The sequence below is a fragment of the Condylura cristata genome, unplaced genomic scaffold (genome assembly GCF_000260355.1).
Source record: "Condylura cristata isolate star-nosed mole 26May11 unplaced genomic scaffold, ConCri1.0 scaffold00001, whole genome shotgun sequence".
Lineage (NCBI taxonomy): Eukaryota > Metazoa > Chordata > Mammalia > Eulipotyphla > Talpidae > Condylura > Condylura cristata.
This window is the reverse complement of record NW_004567102.1, coordinates 1,789,667-1,806,728: the sequence shown is the minus strand read 5'-3', so window position 1 is coordinate 1,806,728 and position 17,062 is coordinate 1,789,667.

The window sequence follows — 17,062 nt, the reverse complement described above, 5'->3', positions numbered from 1 at the left end:
CCATAAAACCACTGCTTTCTTTTGACAGCAGTGTATAAAGAGTGAGAAAAACATTCCCCTTATCCCCAACTGGGCCTGTCCCCTGGCTAATGTTTGACAAAGACTAAGTGGCATTTACTGAACACTTGGTCTGTGTCAAGCCTTGTGCTAAGCACAGTCATACTCTTGTCACCACTTCATGACCACCCTGTGGGAGTCATAATCCTTTTTATATATCAGAGAACTGAGACACAAAGCAGGGAACACTCCAGGTCCCTCCAGTTACCCATGGACGTGGCCGGGTTCTAACCTGGGGAGGCAGGAGCCCAGGAGGCAAGGGCTTTATGCTTCCTTGACCACCTTTTCTCATGAGGGCTCTCACAACTCTTCTCCAGCACCTTCACAATCTTGATGTCAACAGACTCCCTGGAAGACCACTGCTTGAGTAGCGGCACTATGGGAAATGTGCCCTAGCAGTGAGCATGACCCCAGGTGGCAGGCAGCCCTGGCCCCACCTCTGCCCTGACCCTTCCCACCAGACACCCACACGGGTGCAGGAACAAGGTCAGCAGCACCTGACCCCACCAGTGCTGAGGCTCTTTCTTTACTCCTGCATAATGCCCCCGGGGACGAGAGGGGACTTGACTAGAGAACAGACTGGAAACCACCCCCAGGGAGCTGGCTCTTTCCTGCATCATTGCCTGCAGGGCTCCCTGCTCAGCTCCATCCAGGCCTCAGCAGGACTATGGGGGCCTCAGCTCCTTGTGCTTTGATGGTCTTCCAGGGCTACTCACATTTAGAGCAGCTGGTTTGCGGCTTCTGCTTTAACACTACATCCCTGACTGGTTTTGCTGCTGTCGTCTCCCCCACACCCCCGAGAGGGGACAGCTTCATCTCATGTCAGCCCCTCAATGGTGGTTTTTCCTCAGCCTCTTCCTGGGTGCCCCCAGCCCTGGGCTCACTCACGCCTGGCACACCTAGGGCATGAGGCCGAGAAGGCTGACAAGGCAGATTTGCCCACCTAATCTGTGCTCCAACTGTATTCCCACATGTTAAAATCAGAGGCTTAAGAGCAATAGGTAACAGAACCCTTTGCAGCCAGGGCTCCAGATATGACTTAGGGTCCAATTTAGATGCACCCTTGTAAGATCTGATTTGGGTCTGAGTTATGTAGTAAAAGAGGGTGAGGGACACCCATTTTTCACGTGTGAATAGCAACAGAAGCCGTGTGACTTTGGAGCCACAATTGGAGCAGCCCTTTTCTAATTAGCAGTTTTCTTGACTGTGGCAGACATGGCGTGGTTTGGGAGCCAATAAATAGGAGAAGCTTCTAGACTCTGCAACTTTTTGATTGCAGGAGAGGCAACAACTCTCTTGACAACCCAGTTCTGCAGCAAAGCTTTGGGAATTGCTCCTAGAAAATTGAGCTAGTTTATTTAAGTCCTCCTGACAATTCTGCAAACTAATTCCTGGGAATATGTTTCTGCTTAAACTAGCTAACGAGGAGTCTGTTCTCTCCAATGGAACCCTGGGCGGTGCAGGGAGACAAGGCCGCAGCTAGAGCTCTCTCCTGCTTGTAGACTGAGATGGGCACACTAGGAAACACTTGCAGGGACCCAGCATCTATGCCTTTGAGGGAGTCCTAGACTTCAATAGCTGTGGACTTCACACAGTCTCTGAGACGACAGCTGACTATTGGCAGCTGCTGTGGAAGTGTCCCTGCCTGGGAGCCTACAGGGCTGTGGCGGGCAGAAGGGCCTCTAGGCTGAGGAGAGGACAAGGAAGGACAGGGCTCTTGTTCAAGCAAAAAGGACTTGTCAGAGATAGCTCGCAGAGACACTGCAAGAGCCAAATCAACTAGAACAACTCCCAACACCACACCCCAGAACTGGGCTGCCAGGGTTGTAGCTTCCTTCAAAAGGTGCTGGCTGAGAGAGCTGCTGCCATGTGGCAAAGCCATGATCAGCTCCACTAACGCAAACTCCACCTCCCTTCCCCCACCCTGCTCACGACTCAGCTGCAAATCAAAGTCTGGTATGGATATGTCGGGCTAGCGCAACCCTCATTCTATCTAGACCCCAAGACCTATCTGTCTGGGAAACATGACTTGTAGATTTTCAGCCTCCAAGTGCAGAAAGGAAGCACTGTAGAGATAGAGAGACTGGGAATGGAGACGGACAGGCCAGCCCGCTGTGTCCATCACAGTTTCCTTGTTTCTGGTCAAGCTCATAAGGGCTCACGAGTGGAGAGGAGGTCTCAGGTTTTCCAGCTCTTTGGTGAGATTTAGCAGTGACTGTGCAGGAGCCCTGGGAACCGAACATGTCAGCCTGGCTTAGTTACCACCCCACAACCATATCCAAGTGGTTTAAACAGAAGAACACTGGTAGGGTTATGTGTTAAGTCAGAGATCCCGAGAGGGCGAGAGACTAAGCTTGGCGGCTCTCCAGTAAGCAACGTGGTCCAAAAAATCACATGGCAGAACTGGACCACAGAGTCCTGGCTGTATCACAGTGCCCATCCCATCCCCTTTGACACTGAGGCTATGGCACCAGACCCCTACCACCATGGGCTCTGGGCAGCAGGTGTTCCTACAGCCGCCGCCCTCACTGCGGCCTATTGCTCAAATGTCCACCTCTCAGGTTGTAGCTTCTGCCTGGTAGAACGTAGGTGACAGCCACGAGCCCTGTCTGCAAGGCAATCTAGGAAAACAAGCACTGGGGTTCTAGCATGGGCAATGGGGACTTAGAGCACAGGGAGTGCCCTAATTTCTTAGGATCTGGGTGACCAAAAAGAGAAAAACATCACATCCAAACTCCCAAAGCCCAGGCCCCTGGGGCTTGAGCCAAGAACCCTGGCCTTTGGGTGCAGGTAGGACCTGATGCAGCTCTCACTCCCACCCCTCCAGATACTCCTCTGCCCCCCCATCTTCCTGGCCTTCCTCTGCTCCTGGCCACAAGCACCCCACCTGTCACCTTGTGAGTTTTGGTTAAATGTTTGAGAGTGGTGCTGAACTAGCTGCATAGTGAACCTCCCTGGTCCCTGCCAACACGTGCAGGAATTTGCCTGGCAATGGGGCCAGTCTGCTTTCCACCTAGATGCTGCAGAGGGGAGAAGACCTTGCCTTTGCAAGCTCCCCATTAAATAACCATGACCTGAGGTAGGAGATGATGCTGGTTACTGGGGGAAGGAGAGGAGGGTGAAAGAACAGGATACAAATAGCAACTGGGGCTAGTCAGGTACAGGGGAGTGGTTAGTGCTGCAAATGGGGATCTGACAGCGTGGGTTTGCACCCACCTCCTCCTCCATTCCAGCCTTGGGCAAGGTGCTTATCTCCCCTGTACCTCCATTTCCTTAGAATAAAGTGGGGGAAGCCAAGCCATAGTGTGAGAGGCTTAAGACGGGCCTGGCAACCAGAGGATGGTAGCTTTTATGTGCCCAGGGATAGCTGCGGGCTTGCGTGGGGTCCTTTGAACCTCACACCTGTCTGTGAGGTCAGTTTCAGCATGACTTACTCTCCTGAGTTTCCTAAGGTCACACAGCTAGTGAGTGGCAGACTTGGGATCTGAACCCAGGTTTGTCTTGCTCCTGAGACTTATCCTGAAGCCCAAGAGAAAGGGGATGAGCTCAAGTTGTGCCCCTTTCCCTGCTCAAGAAAAACATGCCCACGGTGGTGCTCTGGGGAATGGGCTGCTGACCTCAGAGGAGCCATAACTAGGCATGTGTAATTCAGGGAAGTGCATGATGAGGCACAGGTGACCCAAGGTCATCCTGGAGAGGACTAGAGGGCACCAAGCCCAGCCTGGGCACCCAGGATGGCTTCCTGGAGGTAATCACCCTGGGCTCAACTTTTGCTTAAAGCTGACATGATTGGGGGTATAATTTATAATGAAATGCACCCATTTCCAGCAAACAGTTCAATGAATTCTGACAAATATACAGACGTACATAACCACCACTGCAGTCAAGATACGGAATGTTTCCATCAGCCCAGAGAGTTCCCTTGTGTCCTCTTTCAACCACTATATCCCATCCACTATGGCTGATTTTTAAAAGATGGGGTCTGGGGTAGAGAAGAGGAGTAGGACTTGCTAAGGGGTGGTGGGGCACAGCGAAGCCCCGTGTCACTGCTGGCAGGAAGCTTTGAGGGTCAAAGCGGAAGCAGCAGATGAGGAAGTCAGAGATGTGCGGGGCCAGTCATAGAAGACTGAAGCCTTGAAAGGAGTAGGAATTTTTTTCTCTGGACCAAGGGTCAGGAACCCAAAAGTCAAAGAAGTCAAACATGAGCCTGAGCTAAGGGGAGAGGGGCATGTGCAGAAGAGCAGGTGCAAATGTGAGCTATCCTGACTTTAAAAGGCAAACACTTTCAATTTCTCAAATACTGTGCAGGCTACTGCCAACAGGTCCTGACCAAACCGAGCCGTGGACCACCAGTTTGAAGGTCTGCGAGGTACTTTTACCAGGGTTGCAGCTGGTTCACCTTTGTGTTGTGTAAAGGGTGTTCTGGCAGCTGTGAGAATAACTGCTTTAAGGGGAGCTAGTAGCTGGGAGGAAGCCAGAGCACTCCAGAAGGGAGATAATGAAGATGGGGAAGCAAAGTTGGGGTCACAGTAGTGGACCTGATTTGGGGGACAGTGTAAGAAGTACAAGCAGCTGATCCTGGGGCCTACATTCCCCCTCCTGTGCTACAAGCTCTGCATCCTCCCAAGACCTGCTTGGGAGTGCCCCCTTGTAGGTTACCCTGGGCTCACGTATATGGTGCACCAGGCAGAGCGCCCCTGAGGGGCCTCCCTGCTTCTCCAGACACTTCCTCCTGCCACCCCCCACGCACCCACATAGCACTTGGCACGCAGATTCACCGAGGGGCAATAGGAAACCCTTCCCAAGAGAGTCGAGCTGGTGGTCACATTCTTGACCATGGGCCCTCTCCTCTCTGAGAACCCCTGTTCTAGGTGTTGAGAAATAGCAAGGAGGACACTAAGTCAGTCCCCTCTTGTCTTCTTGGCGAGCGGAGTGACTTGGCTCCCTAAGGCGAGCGACTCAGTTGCCTGCCTGACTGGAGTGATAGGAGAGAGATGGACAACCGGTTCCTCAGAGGATTTGTCAAAGTCAGAGATGAAAGACCACAGGGTTGGTGCTGGGGGAACAGGTCAGGGCAAGAGGAAGGTGGCATGATCCGGGGCTCAGGAAGGGCCTCCCAAGAAGGGGATCCTGAAGGCACTGAGCCAGGGGCAAAGGAGGATGTCCCCTCAGAAGGAGCGGCACCTCTCGGGGTCAAGGCGCCCTGTGTGGCATGTCTTGTGTGGTGGAGATGGAGCCCGGGGAGGGCTGGGGATTTGACTGGGCCCGTAGATGACAGCCACCGCAGGGTTTGGGGCAGAAGAGGGTCACGATCTCCCTGTATCCCAACAAAAGCACTCTGGTGTGTATTGCTATGGGAGCCAGGGCAGCAGCCGCTATCACACTATCAAGGTCACCCAGGAGAAAGGGGGAACAGGGAGCCAGCTGTGGGAGCAGAGGCGTGTTGTTAAGTGACACACACTACTCCTCAAGCCCTCTCCTCAAAAATAGTATGATATTTACTGACTGACCCCACTGGGGTACTTGGAGTAAGACTGAAAGTCCCAAATGCCATCACCAGGGTTGAGGCTTTTCCCTTTCGTGGATGCAGTTTCTTCCCAAACTGGCCAAGTGGCTGCCAGGTCCTAGAAATCCCAGGTTAGAGACCCCAATAGAGGGAGAAGCTTCCCTTCCCCACAAGTCCTAGAAAAGCCCCAGTACCTGAACCACATGAGGCCTGCTAGGTCATATTTCACTGTGAGTCAAACCAACAACCAGCAGGAAGAAAATGCAGATGGCCAGGGGAGACACCACACAAACCTACGTGCTGAGAGAAACACAGGCCTCGGTCCTCAGGGGGACAGCTCGGGTGAGTTATGGGCCTTCCAGACTGACTGGTCCAAGGTCACTCAGCAGGCTCAGGCTTCCTGTTCCCAAGACCCAGGCCCATCCATCATCCTGCTCTGTCCTCCTCGGGGTCAGTCGTGACCACCGAGGCTCAGAGCATTCACCCACCTACCAAGCAGCCAAAGCCAGACTCAGGGACACGAGGCTTCTGCTCGGGGGTCCTCCTTACCAGGAGAAATCTTCCTCTGAGGTCCAAGGTGGACTTTACCTCAAGTCAGTCGCAGGGCCAACCCTCAACCAAACATCGTTCACCTATGGGAGTGGCACTTTAAAACTCACTGAGCACTGGGGCCTGGTTAGTTAGGAAGAAGGGGCCAGTGGTGAGCAGTGTCCACCAGGGGGGAGATTGATGAAGGGCTCTGGGGGAAGAACTGCCAGTCTCTTGCCTGCTTTTGAGCTTGGAGGATTGGGGAGAGTGAGTGGGCCCTGTTGGCTCATCCTGGTTTGCCCAGACACCCTGGTTTCTGACTGCGTTGCCAGCATGACTTCTACTTACACCTCTTTTCCTTCTTCGAGGGGTCCTGGGCTGGTGAGGGTGAGGGTCTCCGGGCCAGGAGCCAGGGTTGGGAAGTGCCTCTGCTGGAGTTTTCCAGGCCTTTCACCAGGTTTCCAACTGGGCTGAGGGTAGGAATATGGGGTTTGGGGGGTGGGATTTGATTCCCCACTCTGTTTTGAGAGCCTGGCAGAGGTCCCCATATTCTGTCTTGGGGGCATTCAGGTGTAGCATAATTGAATTCTCCTCAGATGGCTGGCATCTAGACCATGCCCTCCTCAAGTCTCGTTCCTGAGGCTAATGCCACAGAGCCAACCTCAAGCTGGGCTGGATGACTTGGGCCAGGACAAGGTGCAGGACAGAGGAGGGCCCGGGGCCCAGACAGGACTTCAAGGTTGGCATTCGGGCAGTGGAACCCAGGTTTCTTTGGGTGGCACTGGGAAGGCTTTGCAGGAGGCAGTCTAGGGACACTGAGCACGAGGGCCACCTCAGGCTGGATTCCCCCACTGCGCATGGCCACCCAAGGGTGCAAGAATTGGCTCATGGGTGGCAACCAGGATTTAAAAATAAATGAAATAGGGAATGTAGAATCTGATTAGAATATCAGAATCTAGCACACAGAGTAAGAGAAAGCATTTTGACTCACCAAAGTTCAACTCAGTTTTGGGTTTTATAAATATGCATTTATGTGGAATGCATCCTGATGTTGAACGCCTTTCAAAAAAGTTTGGAAAACAGTAACTCAGAATAACCCCAAACAGAGGCAAAGTGGTCTGCCCAAGGTCACACAGCAAACCAGTGTGAAGACCAGGCAGAGGTCTCCATGCCTCACACAGACTCAGTGGCTGATTTTGGAGTAGCTGTTAGACTCTGGGAGAGGGCTGCTGGGATGAGTAGGAATATCAGGGGTATATCGGGAGCCCAGAGGAGGGACTGGCAGCCAGATCCCCCGGAGGGGAGTGGGCCGGATATGGGGAAAGGGCAGGGGGGGAGGGTTAGGAAAAGATTCAGAGGAGCTCAGCTGTGCTTTTGAGAGAGCATATCCTCAGGCCCCTTTCTGGAGGGCACAGCCCATTCGGGGAGCAGGCTCGTGATGTGCCTTTAGGGGCAACAGAGAGGATAGTGATTTTTCTTAAGGTTTGATGTCATTTTGGGTCCACTAGCTGCCTATACTCTCAGATTTATTTCAAGGTTTTGCCTCCTAGGCCCCAGCTCCCATCTTGAGGGTCTTTGTAGGGAGGGGAGTCCCAAAAAGCAACCAGGCTAGGAGAAGATGTTAGCTGCCAACTTCCTGACCAACCTCTGGCTCCCACAAGGTCCTGTGTTCCCTCTACCCTTGTTCTGGGCCTCCGCTGGCCCACTGCCCACAGGCCTGGCTGCTCTAGGAGGCCAGGGGCCACAGGACTGTTGGGTGAGTGCTAAGTGCTGCAGGCGTGGGCCCAGGGCTGGATGGACCTTGTGCGTCCCTGCACCCAGCGCCTTGGGTGGGAAAGCTGTTCGGCTCTTCTAAGGCTCCTCACTCCCAGACAAGGCCCTATTTCTGGATGCAGGTGACCCAGGCCGCCGCCCCCCCACCCCCTCACCCCCCCATGGAGCGGTGCCTGCTATCTCTCAGTGCCCCACTGCCCACTGGAGGCATCTCAGCAAGGGAGGGAGGAAACCTATTAAATGCCAAGAACACTGGACTAGGGCGCCCCTGTCTGCCACTGGCAGGGGATGAGATTTGGAGTCGGCCACTTCCCAGTCTGAACCCCAGCACCCCCACCCCCACCCCCACTCCCAGCTACACAGGGAAGATGTCTGAACCTCCCCCACCAGTCCCAGAGGCTGAAGACCCTCTTCATCCTCTTCTGGAAGTCCTTCCAAGCACCTTACCGGCAACCCTCTAGCTCAATGTAAAGTCCACAAGCAATAGTTTGCTTCAAGATGAGAACCCAGGCGCTACACCAAGCCCCCACCCGGACACCGGCATGCTCTCTGTAATAATCTACCTGATACCCGACGAGGGGACACAACCACATGTGCAAATGACAGAGGTGTGGGGCCAGGCTGCTGGTGGGCTGTTGATGTGCTGCTATGCCAGCGAGGGTAATTACTCGGAGGCCAGAGCGGGAGGGCTTCGTAAAACTAGAGCCCCCTGAGAATTATTCATTCCTCCTCCGTTGTCTGAGAGTCGTAAGAGAGAGTGATGAGATAACTCAGAGGATGTGGGTGCCCAGATTGCCAGGGAGTGCTGGGCGCTGCCTCTCACTGCACACCCAGTAGGGCCCGTTTCTCTCGCTCCCACCCCCAGCCTGGCCTGGGCCCAGGTAGAACTTGGCTCCACTCACCCCTCCTGCGCCCCTCCCCAGCCCTGGCAAGTCTGGACTAGGTGGCACGCTCTGACATGGGGCTCACATGCCTTCCTGGGCGTCTATCAAGACAGACACCCTGCCACATACCCCAGGGTGGGGGTGGGTGCAGAAGTCAAGACATCAGTCTATCACAGGAGGCACTGACCTAGGAGATCATGTCCCTTGCTTGGGACTAAATCCCTGAGCAGAACACGAGCAGGCAACTTCTGGCCAGTATGGACTGGGGATGTGGCCTGAGCATGGCATGCCCGCTCGGGTGGTGTGAGCCCTAGGGAGCTTGCCCTCGACGCTCGTCGGTGACACGTGGCAGCTCCACGGCCCTGGGAGGGCTTGGATGGGGCAGGGGGGACTGGCTGTCCTCCAAGTGTCACTGGCCGCTGGGCCCGAAAACCCTCGTCAGGGTCCTGGAGCACCTTGGCAGCAGGGGTGCAGCCTCTCTGGCTAAACCTCCTTCCTGTAGCCGCCTGGCTGGCAGTTGGGGGCTGGCCAGGCGGAGCAGCCTCCTCCATGCCTGTGGGGGTCCTGAGCCCAGCAATTCTGTTTCCGTCCTGCTCAGGGAAATGAGGGCAGGAGTCATTCTTGGAGCAGAGCTGCATCTGCCAGGAGGGCCCCCTTGGCCCTCCCAGGCCCAGGCCCGGGAGCAGCCGGACCCCTTGCCCCTCCACCCACTGACCCCCGCCCGCCCTGAAGATCCTGTCCCTCACAGCACACACCAGTGCCCCACCCACTCCAGCAGTGCTTGGGGGGTGGGGGGGTTGGGTGGGCAGCAGGGAGATCTGAGCCTCAGGTGTAGTATGGGGGGCCGGGGCCCGTGGGGAGGCCACCCCTCCTGTTTCCCTCCTAACTGGGCTACTGCCACTGCCATTCCCTGGGCCCAAATAACAAACTGCACTTAAGGGCACCGGAGTTCACGGGCAGGAGGACACTTGGGGAGGCGAGCGCTCGGCCGCCTGCCTCCAGGCGGGAACCCCGCTCGCGGATCTAGCTCTGGCCACCTCTTGGACCAGTCGCTTCCTTCCTCAGAGCCTCAGTCTTCTCATCTATAAGATGGATGTCCCAGTGTCCGCCTGGCTCTGTTTTGTTTGGCTGCCAGGTGTAACTTAATATTTGGATGCTAGCAGGCAGACACGCCATGCCCAGGGTGCTCTCGCCGCTTGCCGCCCACTCTCTCAGGCCGGCCAGCCGTGTCCTATGGCCTGGAGTTTGATGTATCAGGGTCCTCACTCCCAACTAGAAGCTTCTGGGGCCTTTGGGAGACTCCCAGAAGGGAGAGCATTCAGCTGGAGCACACAGCTGGCGAGGGAACCGCCAGGCTACTTCTATCTCCTACCTGGTGTCCGCACCTCCAAAGTCTAGGTACCCCAGCCTCCTGGGCCTCAGGAAGAGGCCCACAGGTGCTGCCTCCAGCTACAGCTCATGACAAATTGTTCCCATGGGTTCTGAAATGGCTGTGTAGTTTTTCCTTTTTCCATTTAGAAATTTGCCAAATCTCCCTCAGTCGACCTCCCCCTCTTCTCCATCTATACCCTGCCTGTGCTACTCAGACCTTAAAGAATATTTAACCACCTGTTAAATGATTTATCCCATTGAGGCTCCAGAGCTCAGGGCATCTCACGGGCCTCCTCGAGAATTAACTAGAGCCATAAATCAGAGCGACGTTTGAGAAATTTCCAGCCACTCCAGACAGCAGGCAGTGGCTCGGGTCCAGACAGGGGAAATGGCATTTAGATGGGGGGGGGGATGGCATTTAGGATGGAGAGGCAAGAGCTGGCTGGGAACAGCCTCCAGGCCGGCTCCTCCGCAGGGGGTGGGGGCCCAGGACAGTCTGCTTCAGAGGGTTCCCTGGGACTGCAGACACGTCCCCAGGGCCCTCTGTCAATGCAGGCAGCACCTTACTCCTCAGAGCACAGAGCCCCCTCGAGCTGGCAGAGGGCATTCCTGCCTGTTGTCTCAGCTGACTCCAAATCAGCACAGGGAGACTGGCGCTAGAAAGGAGTCGGGCAGGCCTGGCAGCAGGACCCCTTGCATCTCTCATCCCAGGAAGGACAGTCTTGACTTGTGACAGCCCAAGAGTGACAGGTGTGAGGGGACCAGACAGTGACTCGGGTCGAGGGATGGTGGCAAAACGTGGCTGTGTCCAGATGCTGAGTGGGGGTTCAAGGGCAGGGGAGACAATGATCAAAGCAGGCAGAGTGCAGCTTTGGGCTTAACCCAGAGCCAAGTTGCAGAGAGGAAGCCTTCAGATACTACAGGAACCATTTTACAGATGAGCAAACTGAGGTTAACTGGCCCCGCCACGATCGAATTCTCATTACATGTCAGAGCCAGGAGTTCAACCCAGGCTGAACTGACTTCAGATGTGGTTTTGTTCCCCCAATTGGGTCTGCTAACCATTAAAGAGAAACAAACTAAAATGCGCTGGGCACTCAGCGGGCACCTCACTCGCCCACTAAGGGCCTTATCTGCATTATTGCCTGGAGTTCTTGCAACAACCCTGGAGGTAGGATCTCTTATTCTCCCCATTTTACAGATGAGGAAACTGAACCCCTTAAACGTCAGCTCCAAGGAGCAGTGCTAGGGCACACGCGCTGGCAGTCTGAAGCCAAGTCCCTGGTCTGCACCCATCACCCAGGACAATTTCCTATGGGGGAGGCTTGCAGCTGTACATTCCAGGCAAGAGAGGCGTCTGCCCTGCGGGCCCTGTCTTGGAGGGGGGACTCCTGCACAGAGAGGGGGGCTCAGAACATGCCCGAACACTAGGCTGATACCAGCAAACAGAGGGCAGAGCAAGGAGGCTGCAAGGGGTCCTTGGGCGGCACCCCCAGTCCCCACCACATGCCAGAGCTGCTGGCTGCAGAGGAAAGAAAGAGGAGCAGAGCCACAGTCGGGCCTCCTCTCTGTCCAGAAGGGTAACCTCAGGGCAGTGCCTGCACCCCAGTGTCTCCCTGTCTACCATCCCTTGAAAGTAAAGTCTGTGGCCCCAACTGTAAGGACCCATGGAGACTGGGAGCCAAGGCCCAGGGCACAAGGGGCTGCGTCCTCAAGGACAGCCATGTCCCTCAATACCCCATCCCTCGTCTCCATCACCTTTGGAATGCCCTGTGCCAATACCAGGCACCGGGTTTTATCTCTCAAACTGCTTCATCCCAAGACAAAAACCATTGTTTCCATTCATAATCCACAGTAACAGAGATGTGAGAGGTCCCTGCAGCCCTGCAGCGTGGGCTCCTGGAGGCAGGATTGCAGGGTGGGGGTGGGAAGTGGCATGAAAGTGTTCACTGCCTTAGCAGCAAGATGGGGGTGTCACACTCTGGCTGAGGGGGCGGACCCGCCCCACCCCATATCTCCATCACCCTGTCTGAACCCCTTCCAAGTCTCAGGATTCTGCATCCATACTGGGGGGAAGGGGGGGCGAGGCAGATACCTCTAGGCAACTGGAGTCAGTCAAGGACCCCCACCCCCACACACAGGCTGTTGGGAGAGGACCTGGAACAGGAGCCCTGCTGCTCCCCTCCCCCTTGGTAGCCTGGCTGGCCAGCACAGGGCTCCCTACCTTAAAAAGCGGGGGTGGGGCACACCCCATCCCCACCTACCCTGTCCGGGAGTGTAAATTTAACCAAGTTCACCAGGAGACCAGTGCCCCCTAGTGTCTGTCTAGGGCACATCCCAGGCTCACCAGGCTCGCCCGCTGGGAAACGGAGGACACCCAAGGGCCCAAACAGTGATGAGAGCACGGGGTGTGTTCCCCACCACACCTGCCCACCTGTGGGCCTTAGGCTGCCTTCTCGCCAGCCCCTCCCCCACCAAGCCCTTGAACTTTCACCTAACCACCCTCTCCCTTCCCCACCCGATCCTGCTCAATCTGCACCTCAGATTCTCAGGCCAGATACCAGGTGGTTTCCACCCAGAATGTCAGGGCCAGAAAGGGGCCCAGGGACCCACTGTCACTGCAGATGTGAAGACGGGCGAGGGGACAAATGATGCCGAGGTCTGCACCCCTGCAGGTGTCACGGGAATGACTGACTGAGCCTGCCTCTGCTTCCCAGAGCCCATCACCCCAAGCTACAGACCCTGCTGAGTTCGTTGATGTAGGGCCCGGGGCACTCTGCCTCCAAGGACCCCCCAACGAGGGCCAACCTAGGTGTGGGGAGGCGGAGTGGTAGGGAGCACACGGACCTGTAATGGCGTCTGCGGCATGCCGCTGGGCACAGCGAGGCCTCTTGGCTGCAGGGAAGCACGTCGGGCCCGAGCGGACTCTGCGAGCTGCAGCCCTGACTGACAGTACCAGAAAACGCCAGCTAGCAATGACTCGGGGCTTCCAGGCAGGGGAAGACGTTTCTCTCCCACATTAGCCTATGGGCCCCATCACCATCTTCTGTCCCTTCCAGGAGAGGGGCAGGTCTGAAGGGGACAGGAAGGGGGAGGTGAGGCAGGAGGCCTCTCAGCCCTTGGGCTCAGAGCCAGAAAGAAAGGCCCAGCCCCTGTGTGGTTCGGTCCGGAGCCCCGGGTCACCTGCCCCAGAGAGTGGCTTTCAGAGGCTGACATAAACTCCGTGGGCCTCTGAGTAACACGGTGCTCTTAGCACACCAGGTGCAAGGAGGGAGAAACGGGTGTTCTGCCCAGCTCCCCTCCCTCCTCTTGGGGGTCCCTGGTACTGTGGATGGAAGCTTTTCTAGTGGAGTCACCTGTGAAGCTCTTATGTGTGGAACCAGATGTTCCTGCGTTGACACGGTGGCAGTCCCCTGCACTAGCTCAAGCTGCAGCAGGAGGGGTCTCTACCCCGGAGATGCCAGGAGAAGGGGTGCGGCAGGTGGTTGGGGGGTCCCCTGGTGCCTATCCCCAGTCCCAGGGCCTCGGAAGCACGGGAGGAGATGCAGAGTCGGCAGCCAAAACCTTGCAATGACAAACTTCTGTTACTCAGAGGCACAGCTGGGGGGTGGGGGGGTGGGAGGGGGCTGGGGGGCTGACTTCACGCAGCAAGCCGGAGCACCAAGACCTGGCACAAATATAAACATGTGTTTTCTGGCTTGTAGTGGCTTGAGCTTGTCATGGAAATGTTGTATCAGTTCTTTCCTTTGTTTGTCATAATTAAAGAATGAGACGGATCCAAAGTGTGGTAATTTGTGTTGTGCCAAGGGCTTGTGAGTAGTGGCGCCCCCACCCCCATCCGCCGGCCAGGAGGCCGAGGCTGAAGGAGACGAGCTGAGCAGCACAGAGCCTGCAGCCGGCAGCGGGCCGGGGCCGGAGCTGAGCTCGCACGCCAGGCTCCCAGCTGCCGTCCCTCCCTGTGGGGCCAGTCTCGCCCTCGAACACGCCTGATGCAGATGGCAGCACAGCCCCAGCCCGACCCCGGTCCTCAGCCCAGCGCCATTCAGAACACGAGCCCACTACTTGTCCCAGCGTTGTTGTTACCCGAGTTGATGGAATCCTGGTCTGTCCAGTCGCAGGCGAGACTGCGGCTCCCAAAGCCATGCTGACGCCAGCCCTCCCAGCCCCCGCTCGGGCCCTGGGCATGTGGCTATCCCATCAGGCCCGTGGAAAGCCTGCCTGGGCCCCCGACCACCTCCACCCCGCCCTGGGTGGGCCATAGCGGGTTCAGAGAGGAGAGGTGACTGGACGGAGGTCACGCAGTGAAAGGCAGAGTTGGGCCTGGAGCTCAGATGCCTGAGGCTCTAGTGTGGGCAGGTAGCAGGCAGCAGGGAAGTTGCCAGGAGGGTGGTGGGCACCTAGGCCACCCCTGCATGGGCACAGCCCTGATCTCGGGGAGCCCCACCACATCTGGAAAAGTTGGCCGCCCAGTGACGCTCAGTCCCCATTGAACAGATGAGAGGGAAGTCCCAGGGGAAGTTGGAAGTCTCGGCAAGCCAGAGACAGAGCAGGGCAGGAGCCAAGGGCCCTGACAGTGCCCCCAGAGCTCTCCCACGGCCCCTCACGGCCCCCCACGGCCCCCTAGCTCCTCTGAGGCGGTCGGATAGCTGAGGACGAAGTTCAGGAGGAAATTGTCAAGATCCCTGAGGATAGGACACCATCTTCTAGCTCCCACGCTTGGAGATGTGCTGAAAGCATTGCCATGTCCCAGAACGGCCAACATGGGCCCCCAGGTGCCTTTCACTAGAAGGCTCTGGGGCAGCCAGCCCCGGAGTGCCACTGCCGGCAGTGGCATCTGGCCGCGCGAGCTAGGCAGTGTGTCCTCCCCTGTCCTGCCTGAATGTGGGACACGGCGCTACCTCAAGATGTAGCTGAGGAGGAGGCACGTAGCCCCTGCTCCGTGCCTCTGGGAGGGGGTGGGGAGAGCTCCTGATGGAGCCCCCTGAACTTAGCTCCCTCCTCGGGCACCCACACCCCATGCTGGGAAGTCACACACGAGCAACCCTCCTTTCCCACACCTGCCGCTGCGGCCAGCAAATCCTCAGGACCACCCACTCGGTTCTTGAATCCAGCCAATAAATTGTCTTGTTCATGTACTGGTAGGTGTGCAGATTAATACTCTGAGTCCTCAGAAACAACCCGGAAGGCCAGCCAAACATGTCCATCACTGCCCACCTCTGGAACATTCCAGTAGACCACTCAGGCACCAGGGCCTGTGTGCAAACTCCAAAACCTGGAGTCATTCTGAAGGTTAAAGAGTGAGGCGTGACCCCGGGCACGGCGCCTGACAGAGGGGCGGGGATAGGAGTCCCCTAGGGCAGAGAGCCAGGCTGAGGGCCCGAAGCGCTCAGTCCAGACGGAGGAGCCAGCCGCATTTCCCCGGGCAGGCCGAGGGTGATCCCAACGGGAGAAGACAAATGGCCAGATGGCAGAAGGCAGGCACCGGCTGCAGCCTCCACTGGGAAAATTAATTAAGCCTTCAATTAGTGCAGGCCTGCCCCTGTTGGCTCCAAGGGGCACCCAGGGCCCTGGCTGCCCGGCCCAAGCCAGGAGTTAATAACTCACTCTCTAATGAAATCAGCAGAGAGGCGGCCAGAACCACCCACCCACCCCCCTGCCTGCCAGGGCTCCAGAAGGGAGGGACGAGGTGGGGGTTCCTCCCTGGATGCCCTTATCCACCAGGAGTCTTACAGGCTAACTGGAGATGGGGTGCTTCGGTCGACCCTCTTGCTACCGGAACCTGCGTATCCTTGTAGTACTCACAGAAAGGAAGGAACCAGAGCTCAGCGTGGGGGCAGGGAGGTCCTGAGAGGTTTCACTTCAACGTTTACTATGCTTGACACTGAGGTGGGGGTTGGGCACTAATGTGCCGGGCCTCAGCCCTGCCCTCCTCGGTACATGCTCCATCGAAGGGGCAGAGAATGGAGAGAAAACAGACCCCAAATCGACCCTCACCAGAACACCCATGCCAGTGTTGTGTCTGAGCAGCACTTCAAACAGGTAAGAGGAGGGGGCTCAGCGGGGGCTGGAGGAGAGCTGCTTGGAGGTGGCCAGGTGAACAGAGCAGGATTATCATCTCACCCTTTGTTTTATGGGTGATCAACCTAAGGCACAGAGAGGGCAGGCAACAGACCCAAGGTCACACAGTTTATTGCTCGGCAGGACCAGAATTTGAACGCAGGCTAAAGAATTTGAACGCAGCCTTACAGTGAACGAGGCCAACTGAGGCCCAGAGAGTGGTTTCATCGGGACACTGAATGGAGCCCTCCTGGCACCCGTGTCCCACCCTGAGAAAGACAGGCCCTCTCAGGGTCAACTCTCATGCCTCACCCGCCGGGAGCACCGCCCAAGGGCACACAAAGTCTGAGTTACTCCATGCATTTTCCAACTGCACACTCATTTAATCTACCCCAGATCAAAAGAGAGAGCGTTCATAGGCCCTCGGGACCTCTCTCGGGGCCCGATCAGTCACCAGCTTCCCCGTTGGGTGCCCCTTTTAACAGCTTAGACCAGGCTGGCCGGTTTTGGAACTTCAAGGATGAAATTACACAGACTGTTGTGTCTGGCTTTTTCTGCTTGACACTGTTAGTGAGTTTCATTCATGATGTTAGCGCAGTTGTGGTGCGTTCGTGTTGTTAGCGCAGTTGTGGTGCGTTCATGGTGCTAGCATAGTTGTGGTGCGTTCATGTTGTTAGCACAGTGTGATGCGTTCATGGTGTTAGCGCAGTGTGGTGCGTTCATGGTGTTAGCGCAGTGTAGCGCGTTCATGTTGTTAGCGCAATTGTGGTGCGTTCATGGTGTTAGCGTAGTTGTGGTGCGTTCATGTTGTTAGCACAGTGATGCGTTCATGGTGTTAGCGCAGTGTGATGCGTTCATGGTGTTAGCGCAGTGTGATGCGTTCATG